A 9,905-nucleotide genomic window follows, 5' to 3' on the forward strand; every position below is an offset into this window, starting at 1 on the left:
CTTGTGGTGCAGGCAAAAAAAAATTTGTCAGACTGCTACTTCCATCCTCCTCTATAACTAAATATCCTTTGAGTCTAACATCTGGATAAATTGTACCCAACATTAACCTTTTTTTCTGTTTCCATGGAAATGCCTCTTATTAAAAATCCATTTGCTTTCATCACATATAAAGGCCTAGCTCATCTGCAGTGCCACCTCCGGAAATGGGAAACAGCTGTTTAACTGCACTGAACTATTCTCAGGACTAGGAAACTGACTCAAAGGATATGGGATGGTATACTTGATTTTGTTCTTTCTTGTTTATCCCAATTTGTCTTTCTAACAACCTCTGACCCAAATCTCTCTCACCCAGTGACCACATGGCTGATTGGTTCTCAGGGCTATTCACCTGGCTCCCTCAGGGCTTCAGATTAATTCTGCAAAGACTTCTTGAAGCTAGGATTTGTACTCCTTATATTAAGACTCATTATCCTATAGTCTGCTGCTCACGTAAATGCTTTACTAAAACTGTGGATGAGAGTACTAATGTCTTTGTCATGCAAGCCTTGGAACCCCAACCAGGCACCTATAAATACATGCAGGCAGCTGAAAGGCAGTTTTACTCCTCTTGTTCTGGGGCCAAATCCTATCCCACTACATCCTATCAGCAGGAAGAAGTTAGAGTAGTTGTTTGACTTTTCCCATCTCTGTTGCTCACACCTTAAAAATAAGGTGTGTTGAAACCCCCAAAATGGGGACTGAAACTGTATTTGCAAATATTTTAAGAATTAGGAAAAGATCTGACTTCACCAACTTCATCTTGCCATTAATATTCAAGCTGCCCTTAGTCATTGCTGGACATGAGTCAAACTAACCTTGGGAATAATTTAGTTTATAATTTAACTAAGATAGCAAAGATAACAGCCCCTCCCCAAAACAAACTCCCTCTTTGCTGGGGACCAGACCACCTTCGTAAAAATAAAAAATCAGCCATAAGATTAGAAATTATGTCTCAAGAGGTCAAACCAAATTACAATAGCTATAAAATAAAATACACAAATAAAGTTAACCAAAGAGGTGAAAGACCTCTACAAGGCAAACTGCAAAAGACTGATGAAAAATATGAAGATGATACAAACAAATGGAAAGACATCCCATGCTCATGAATCTGAAGGATTAATACTTTTTAAATGACGTATCACTCAAAGAAATCTACAGACTCTATGTGGTCTCTATTAAAATATTAATGACATTCTTCACATAAAGAGACAAACAAAACACTAAAATTCATATGAAACCACAAAAGACCCCTCATAGTCAAGGCAATCCTAAGCCAAAAGAACAAACCTGGAGACATTACACTACCAGACTTCAAAATAGACAACAAAGCTGTAGGAACCGAAACAGCATAGTAGAGACATAAAAACAAACACATAGACCAAATCCAACAGAATAGAAAACTCAGAAATTAGTCTACACATTATGGCCAACTGATTTTTGAAAAAGGTACCAAAAACACTCATCAGGGAAACAACAGTCTCTTCACTAAATGGTGTAGGGAAAACTACATACATGTGCAAAATATTAAAACTAGATCCTCACCTCTTAACCTTTACAAAAGTCAACTCAAAATGGATCAAAGACTTCAGTGTAAGACCCAAAACTATAAAACTACTAGAAGGAAACATAGGGAAAATGCTTTAGGACACTGGCCTGGGAAAAGATTTTATGAATAAGACCTCAAAAGCACAGGCAACAAAAGCAACAATAAATAAATAAAATTATATCAAACAGAAAACCTCTGCACAGCAAAGGAAACAATCCACAGAGTCAAAAAGCAACCTACAGAATGGGAGAATTTGAAAACTATTCATCCAACAAAAGATTAATACCCAGAATATATAAACATTTAAACATCTCAACAGCAAAAAACAACCCAATTTAAAAATGGGCAGATAATCTGAATTGACATTTGTCAAAAGAAGACATGCAAACAGCTAACAAATATATACAAATTGCATCTCTAATCATCTGGGAAATGCAAATAAAAACTATAGTGAAGCACTATCTCACCACAGTTAGGATGACTATTATCAAAAAGACAAAAAATAACAAATGCTGGCAAGCATGCAGTGAAAAGGGAACACTTTTACACTCTTTGTGAAAATTTAAACTAGTATAACCACTGTGGAGAACTATATGATGGCTCCTAAAACAAAAATGACAACTAGAACTACCATGGGATTTAGCAGTCCCACTACTGTGCATTTATCCAGAGGAGAGGAAATCAGTATATTGAAGAGACACCTGCATCTCCGTGTTTATTGCTACAGTATTCACCATAGCCAAGATATGGAATCAATCTAGATGTCTAACAACAGATGAATGGAAAAGGAAATTTTATATATATATATTTTTATATATATTTAAATATATAAATATATATATATATATATATATACACACACACACACACAATAGAATGCTATTATGCCATAAAAAGGAATTAAATCCCATCATTTGTAGCAACATGGATAGAACTGGAGGACATTATGTTAAGTGAAATAAGCCAGGAATGGATAGCTAAACACCATATGTTCTCGCTCATGTGTGGAAGCTAAAAAAAGTTGATCTTATAGAAGTAAAAAGTAGAACAGGATACTAGAGGCTGGGAAGGGGAGTGAGACAGAGGTTATTGGGAGAGATTTGTTAAATAATACAAAATTACAGTCAGATAGGATGAATAAGTTCTAGTGTTTTATAGCACTCTAGGATGACTATAGTTAATAATATATAGTTTCAAATAGCTGGGAGGATATGAAATGTTCCCATCATAAAGAAATGCTAAATGCGTGAGATAATGGATATCTTAATTAGCCTGATCTGATCACTATACATTATATGTATTGAAACATTATTACATACCCCATAAATGTGTAGAATTATTATGTGACAATTTTAAAAATAAAATAAAATTAGAAAATAGTAAAACGGTAACTCTGAACTTTATTCTTTTAGCGATGAGAATTCAATGTAGGATTTAAAAATGTATACAGTGGAAATGTAATTAAATTAACTTGGTGTTAGTTCATAGCAAAGCTTCCCAAATCAATATACAGCAGCATGTTATTTTGCCTGCAAGGGTTTCAATTGCTTTGAAATAGATATTTCCCCTCAGTCCCCAGAAAGAATAAAGCCTTCCAGACAAGAGGCCTTCAGATATGAACAGACGTCTTTGTTTATCCCAGTGTGCTTTGCAAGTTTATTTTCTACATGGGGCATGAAGTAAAAATTATTGGGAAGCATAGATTTGCATGATGATGGAAAAGGGAAAGCCTAAAGCCACGGAAAATAGCTAATAAATTAATATACAGTGTGTTTACTGGAGTTGTATGCATTCTCACAAGAGGCATTCTTTCCCTACCAGTTGAATGTTCCTAGAAGGTCACATGCCAGTTAAACTCCACTATTTTGTCTTTTAGTGACCATGCTTGAGCCCACTTGTTCAACTCCTGAGATCTTATTAGGAAGCTGCTGAAAACATTTCAGGTGTTATTATCTATCAGGAGACTGCCTTTCCCTGGCACTGGCTGAGACGTATTTTATTGTATTGTATTGTATTGTATTGTATCGCATTTTTGGCAGAGCTAGCTGAGGCTTTATTTGGAAGAAAAAATTGTTTCATAGATGGAGGCATGGGCAGGGGGTACCCCAGGCAGCGAACTCCCCTGATGGGTAGGCCGAAGGCTAGGGCTGAGCCCAGTGAAGACCTTAGCCCTCAACCCACCCATGGTGGGAGTGACCACCAGTGTCTGCCTCAGTTGGGTCTCCTGTTCCCTGTGCTCCGCTGAACAAGAGCCTCTGCCACAGGCTGTGGGGCAGCCACAGGATGGGGTAGGCTGGGAAGGGCTGCCATGGCCATTCTCTTGGGCAGGAGATCAGATGACTTAGAGCCAGTTTCCCATCGTGGGTCTCAATCTTCTTCACAACCACAGCCCTAGAGGAGCTGGTACTCCTGAAGAAGCAGGAGCCTGTGCCAGAGCCAAAGCTGAAGCCCAGGCCATAGCTAAGGCCAGGGCTTGTGAGGCCTCTGTAGACCAAGTTCAGCCTACCTGAGCAGACACTGGTGATCTTCATATGGATACTCATGTTCTGCATCCCAGACTCCAGCTGGCTCTCCTCTCCCTCCAGCAGCTTCCTGTAGGTGGCGATCTCAATGTCCAGGGCCAGCATGACATTCATCAGCCCCTGGTATTCATGCAGCTGTGTGCCATGTCCTGCTTGGCTCACTGCAGGATGGCCTCCAGCTCCAACAGCTTGGTGGCCTTAACAGCCAGCTCCCCATGCTGCTTGGCCTCCATGACGACAGCTTCCAGGGAAGCCCCCTGGCCTTTGAGGCCCTCAGTCTCAGCCTGGAGCCCACTGATGTTGATACAGGATTTTTCTCGGCCACTTTGCCAATCAGAGACCTCTGGCTGGTGATGCCCCTGTTCAGGCATGGGCTCACCACAGGAGACAGACACCATGTCTACTCAGCCAACCAGGCCATGCCTGGCTTGCATGCTGGCGTGGATCCCATGGCCACTGAGACTGTGCACTCAGCCCCTGGCAGGAGGGGGTGTATGAGCAAGAATGCAGGGTCTGGCCAGCTGCTCCAAGCAGGACTTGCAGCTGGACCAGGTGTGTCACAAACAACTCCTATGGTGGACTCTGGTGTCCAGGTGAGGGGAATGCAGTGGCACCCAAACCAGGGTTTCTGTGATCCCAAAACTCTAGATGGGGTGTTACAGCATGGTAATAGCTTCCTCCCATGGCTCTGGAACTGGCTTAAACCCGTCGCTGTTTCCCATTGTGTGGGATGGCTGCCCTCCACCAGCAGAGGGCAAAGGGTCACAGTGTTATAGCCTTCTTTCTATGCACATTCAGTGAGTCCCAAGTTCTTGTCCCACATCCATAAAGAATGAGGTTATGCTGAAAATTGAAAGGTGAGGACTGTGGAGAAGAGTTTTATTAAGTGACAAAACAGCTCTTAGTGGAGAGGGAATGCAGGGTGGTCTCCCACCAGAAGTCAGGTGGTCAGTCTCCCAGTAGGGCTGGGTCCAGAGCTTTTATGAGCTCAGAATGGGGGAGTGCATGCTGATTGGTTTGTGAGTGTGCAAAAAATGCTAAAACAAAAGCTACACTCAAAGGTGGGTACAATAGTGTAAAAAACAATTAGGGAAGAGTAGCTATATGTAAAATAGATGAAGGGTAGGGATCAAACAGAGGAAAGCATGCCAAATGGGAAAAGGTTCTCAATCTGGTCTGCGGACTTTCCAGGGACTTGTAGCTAGGCTTTAAACTGTGTTCAGCTTGAAACTTGGGTTTCACCAGGGACCAGCCCCTGTATTCCTAGGATTTGTCTGCCTCCTGCCACTAACAATGTTACAGCTCATCTCAGCGATGTCCATCTTTGTGTGACACGGCTCATCCCCATGCTTCTCAGCCAGCATCTGCAGCTCCTCATGCTTGATCTGGTACATGCGCTCAGCCTTGGCCAGGCTATGGTTGGCAATCTCCTCATACTGGGTCTTGACCTCAGCAATGATGCTGTCCATTTCCAGGGAGTGGCTGTTGTCCATAGACAGGACCACAGATGTGTATGAGATCTGGGAATGCAGCTCACAGATAACCTCTTTATACATCTGCCTGCCTGAGAAACTTGATCTCATCAGTCAGCCCTTCCAGGAGAGATTCTAGCTCTACCTTGTTTATGCAAGTTTCATTCCACATCCTTCTTGATGAGGACAAATTCATTCTAAACCTCTGTATGTTTACTGATGTCACCCTCGTACTTATTATTCAAGTCCTTCAGCAGCCCCTGCATGTTGCCAAGCTCTGTCTCCAGCTTCAGCTTCTCCTGGCCCAGAGTGTCCCACTGCCTCCAAAGGTTGTTGATGTAGCTCTCAAGCATGTTGTCCATGTTGCTCTGGGCTGTCTTCTGCTGCTACAGGAGGCTCCACTGGTCTTCAGCATCTTCTGCTGCTGCTCCAGCAGTATACCTTGTCGATGAAGGAGGTAAACTTGTTGAGGGTGTTGATCTGCCCCTTCTCCTGGGTGTATGTGACCTGGATGTTGGAGTCCACCTTTGGCTTAAGGGGGCTCAGTAGGCTCTGGTTCACCATGATTGCTATGATACCCCCCATATCACTGGCCCCACCATAGTCTCCACCCAGACCCATGCCAGTTCCCTGCCCACCCTAGAAGCTGCTGCTACTACCCATTCAGGAGAAGTTCAAGGAGTTGTTCCAGGCCCACACATGTAGGAGTAGCTGCTGAAAACCTGGGGACCAGAGATGGACACCTTGTAGGACTTCTGGGTCACCCTGATGGACATGGTGAAGGCAAGAGTGGAGGCAAGCAGGCCAAACCAAGGGCAAATTTGAGGAGTGCAGAATCTGCTTCTAGGTACAATTATCACCTTAGAGAGAGAGTTAGCAACCACCTGATGGTCGCCTGACATTCCTGGTTTTGTGGTGGGGGGGCCTCTCCTGCCCTGCTCATGTCTGACTAGCTGCCTACTGTTACAGAATGCCTAACCCAGCGATGCAAAATGCAAATACATTGTCCTGTAGACCTGGTAACATAAGAACTTAAAATGAAGAAGAAAATTCTATAGTGAGCACAAAGACATCATATGCATATATCCCTTATGTTAAAATATGACTCTGAAAATAGGTATTCCTAACGGCACTGACCAGATGGCCCTGTTCAAATGCAAGTTGCCAATCTGAACCACATGAAGTACCAATGCAATGTGAAAGCCATTTATTAGCAATGCAAATGTCAAGCTACCTCTGATTTTCCCAAAAGCAGGATAAACAAAATAAATGAGCCATTAGGAGGCACAGGTGAGATACTCAGGCTTCAAGAACCCTGCTTTGATTACTTTGAAAGGCAGATAAAGGCAGCATAACAAGTTTCCACTTGAACAGAGTGTGTTTATTCAGCTTGATGCAAGTCAGAGGAAATAGCCCTAATAGTTTTGAATTGCTATAAAAGGTTGTATGCACTTGTCAGATTTATGCATTTAGGCCATAAAAGCAAAAGAGTCTTACAGAGGCATTTTCTTAATTAAGCAATTCAGGTATAAATTCAAAGACAGAGAAGAAATGCAAGCTTCACATACACCAGAGCATGTGCCCAAAATGACCTTTCTCTTACTTTTACCCTAAGATTTCCTTTTCATCCTTCAACACTAGCTCAAATATTTCTGCCTCAAGTGAACTGTCTCCTGAACCACTCTACCCATCACTTCTGCCAGCTAATGACTTCCAGCAACTTGTACATCCCTCCATTGGAACACTTTGCTTTATAATTATTTATTTAACTTCCTCTTCTTGTGTTCTGTGATGTCTTTGAAGGCAAAGATTGTATACTATTTGTGTCTCCAAACCTCAGAAGCTTTCACAGAAAAGATTCTAACAATGTATATTCACAACCAAAATCAAGAAAAAGAGATGATCCCTAATACTTTAGTTTGCTAGATTTTTGTTGAGCTCATAGTGATGCTTATAAATTTGACACTATAATGCTACATAAGTATTTTAAAGGGTAATTGTACAAAGAGGGTAAAATCATGACTCTCATGGGGATAGAAATTGAGCACTATTAAATATTTTATTCAACTATAAATTAGAGAATCAGGCAGATGTCACAACTTTTCAATGGAGAAGTAAAACAAGAATAAATGTGTATAGAGTAAACTTTCCTCAGTAAAGAAATGTTGAACTTAAATGATAAAACAAAGCAACTGGCTTTTTTTCCATGAGAGGAGAATGGAGGAAAGTCAATTGAACCTCCCCACCAGACATAATTCATTTGCATTTCTAGGAACATGAATTATTTCGCATTGCTATCAGTTATCTACAATTTGCAAAGTTATAAAATACTGCAAAGGCTAGACTTAGATAACCTGGAAGTGCATTGCAATGAGTTTAATATTTGTGTACCTCCAAAATTCATATGTTGAAAACCTAACCCCAAGGTAATGGTATTTGAATGTAGAACCTTTGGGAAATAATTAAGTCATGAGAGTGGAGTCCCCATGAATGAGATTAGTGCCCTTATAAAAGGGACCCCAAAGAGCTCTTTCTACCATGTGAAGATACAAGAAGTCAGCCATCTACAACTAACAAAAGAGCTCTCCACAGAAACCTACATTACTGGCACCATGATCTTGGACTTCTAGCCTCCAGAACTGTGAAAAAATAAATTTCACTTGTTTGCAAGCCACTCTGTTTATGGTATCTTGTTATAGCAGTCCAAGCTGGTAAGACAAATCTGCTCTAATCTAAATAATGTATTGTTTTTCATAGGAGACATCCAATAATCTTTTTTATTTAGTTCAAATTTTCTTACACTGTGTCATCTTAAAGGTAGAGTGTGAGATCCTATGTTCTTTAATTGAAAGGTCAACATATGATCAAAAATTGTTTTTGTCCATTTGTAAGACAATATTTCTAAACTCTTCTCAACATGTTGTTATATCATTAGCCCTTCCATAGTAATGAACCAATAACAACACAAACTAACATTTGGGAAATTACTTTTTGCCAAGTAGTGTGAAGAGTGCTTTATCTAAAGAATTTCTTTAATCCTCATGCCAACCTGATGAAGTAAAAATTTCATTATACTCATTTCATAGAATAGAAAACAGCATTAACAAAGCCTCTAAATCACACAACCGGCATGTGACAGACATGAATTCTAAGCAGAAAGCTCTATCTCTGCTGTCTAATATTGTAGCCAATAGTCACATGGGGCTATTGGGACTTGAAATGTGGCCAACTCAAATTCTGATGTTCTGTAGGCAAAACCAGGCAATAAATTTTTAAGACTTAGTACCATAAAAATATTTTGAAATTATAATGGTTTGGATGATTGAGTTAAATAAAATATATCATTAACTTTACCATCTGTTTCTTTTTACGTTTTAAAATGTGGCTACTAGAACATTTTAAATCACCTATGTGGCTCACATTATATTTGTATTGACTAGCCTACTCTCTTACTGGCAGACTTGAAGGACAGAAAATTGCCAACAAAAATCAAACAAGCTCTCTTTTTAAAAAATGATATGATTAAAATATTTATGATATCAAAATATCCATCACTATTGTAGTGGACACATGTAATTAGCAGAGAATTTTCTGCATAACTTAAAGAATATTTTAATAGATTCACCCTCATACAAGAAGAGACAATACCACACTTAGTGATTCTCAAATGTCAGTAGTGTTTTTAACACCAAAGATGGTAGTCTAGGGTATGGAGTCATCATGACAGGGAGTAAAGCAGTACCCATACCTGATTTCAGGAGGCCTAGCTTCATGTTCTCAGTTCCACACTGACTTTAGCCGGTAACTACGTGAGTTGTAATTTTCTTATCTGTAAAAGGAAGACATTTAACCTTGAGATCTCTTCCAGCTGAAGAAGCTCTGTGAACATACTGATCTCCACCTGGTACCGTCTTCAAGATGATTTAGAACAGCTGTTCTTAGACTTGAGGCTTGGAGGTCATTATGCCATAGATTGCTGGGCCCTACCTCCAGGGTTTCGATTCAGTGGGTCCGGGGCAGAGCTGAGAATTTGCATTTCTAGTAAGTCCTTGGGATGTTGATGCTACTGGTCTGGGGAATACATTTGGAGGATCACTGACTTAAAACAACATCACAGAGCCTCTCACATGAGGAGTCATAGGGGCTGCAGTAAGGGCAAAGTAGACTTCACCTACCTCCACTCAAAAGGTGAATTGAGTGTTTGACTTTTTTCAAGCCCTTTTATTGAGGATGATTCAAAGTTTTACATTCTCATTCAGAAAGGGGAGAGTTTAGACCAATAATGACTTTAATGATTTTTTTCCCTGCTAGCATTTGGCCTTAAAA

The 9,905-nt window shown here is 40.5% G+C and overlaps 1 pseudogene; it reads right to left on the reverse strand.

Annotated features, from left to right (window-relative positions):
- Positions 1-3,796: 3,796 nt before the first annotated feature.
- LOC100970456 (keratin, type II cytoskeletal 8-like) lies at positions 3,797-5,941 on the reverse strand (annotated as a pseudogene).
- Between the last annotated feature and the right edge of the window lie 3,964 nt (positions 5,942-9,905).

Source organism: Pan paniscus, chromosome 7 (assembly GCF_029289425.2).
Source record: "Pan paniscus chromosome 7, NHGRI_mPanPan1-v2.0_pri, whole genome shotgun sequence".
In the NCBI taxonomy this organism is placed as follows: domain Eukaryota; kingdom Metazoa; phylum Chordata; class Mammalia; order Primates; family Hominidae; genus Pan; species Pan paniscus.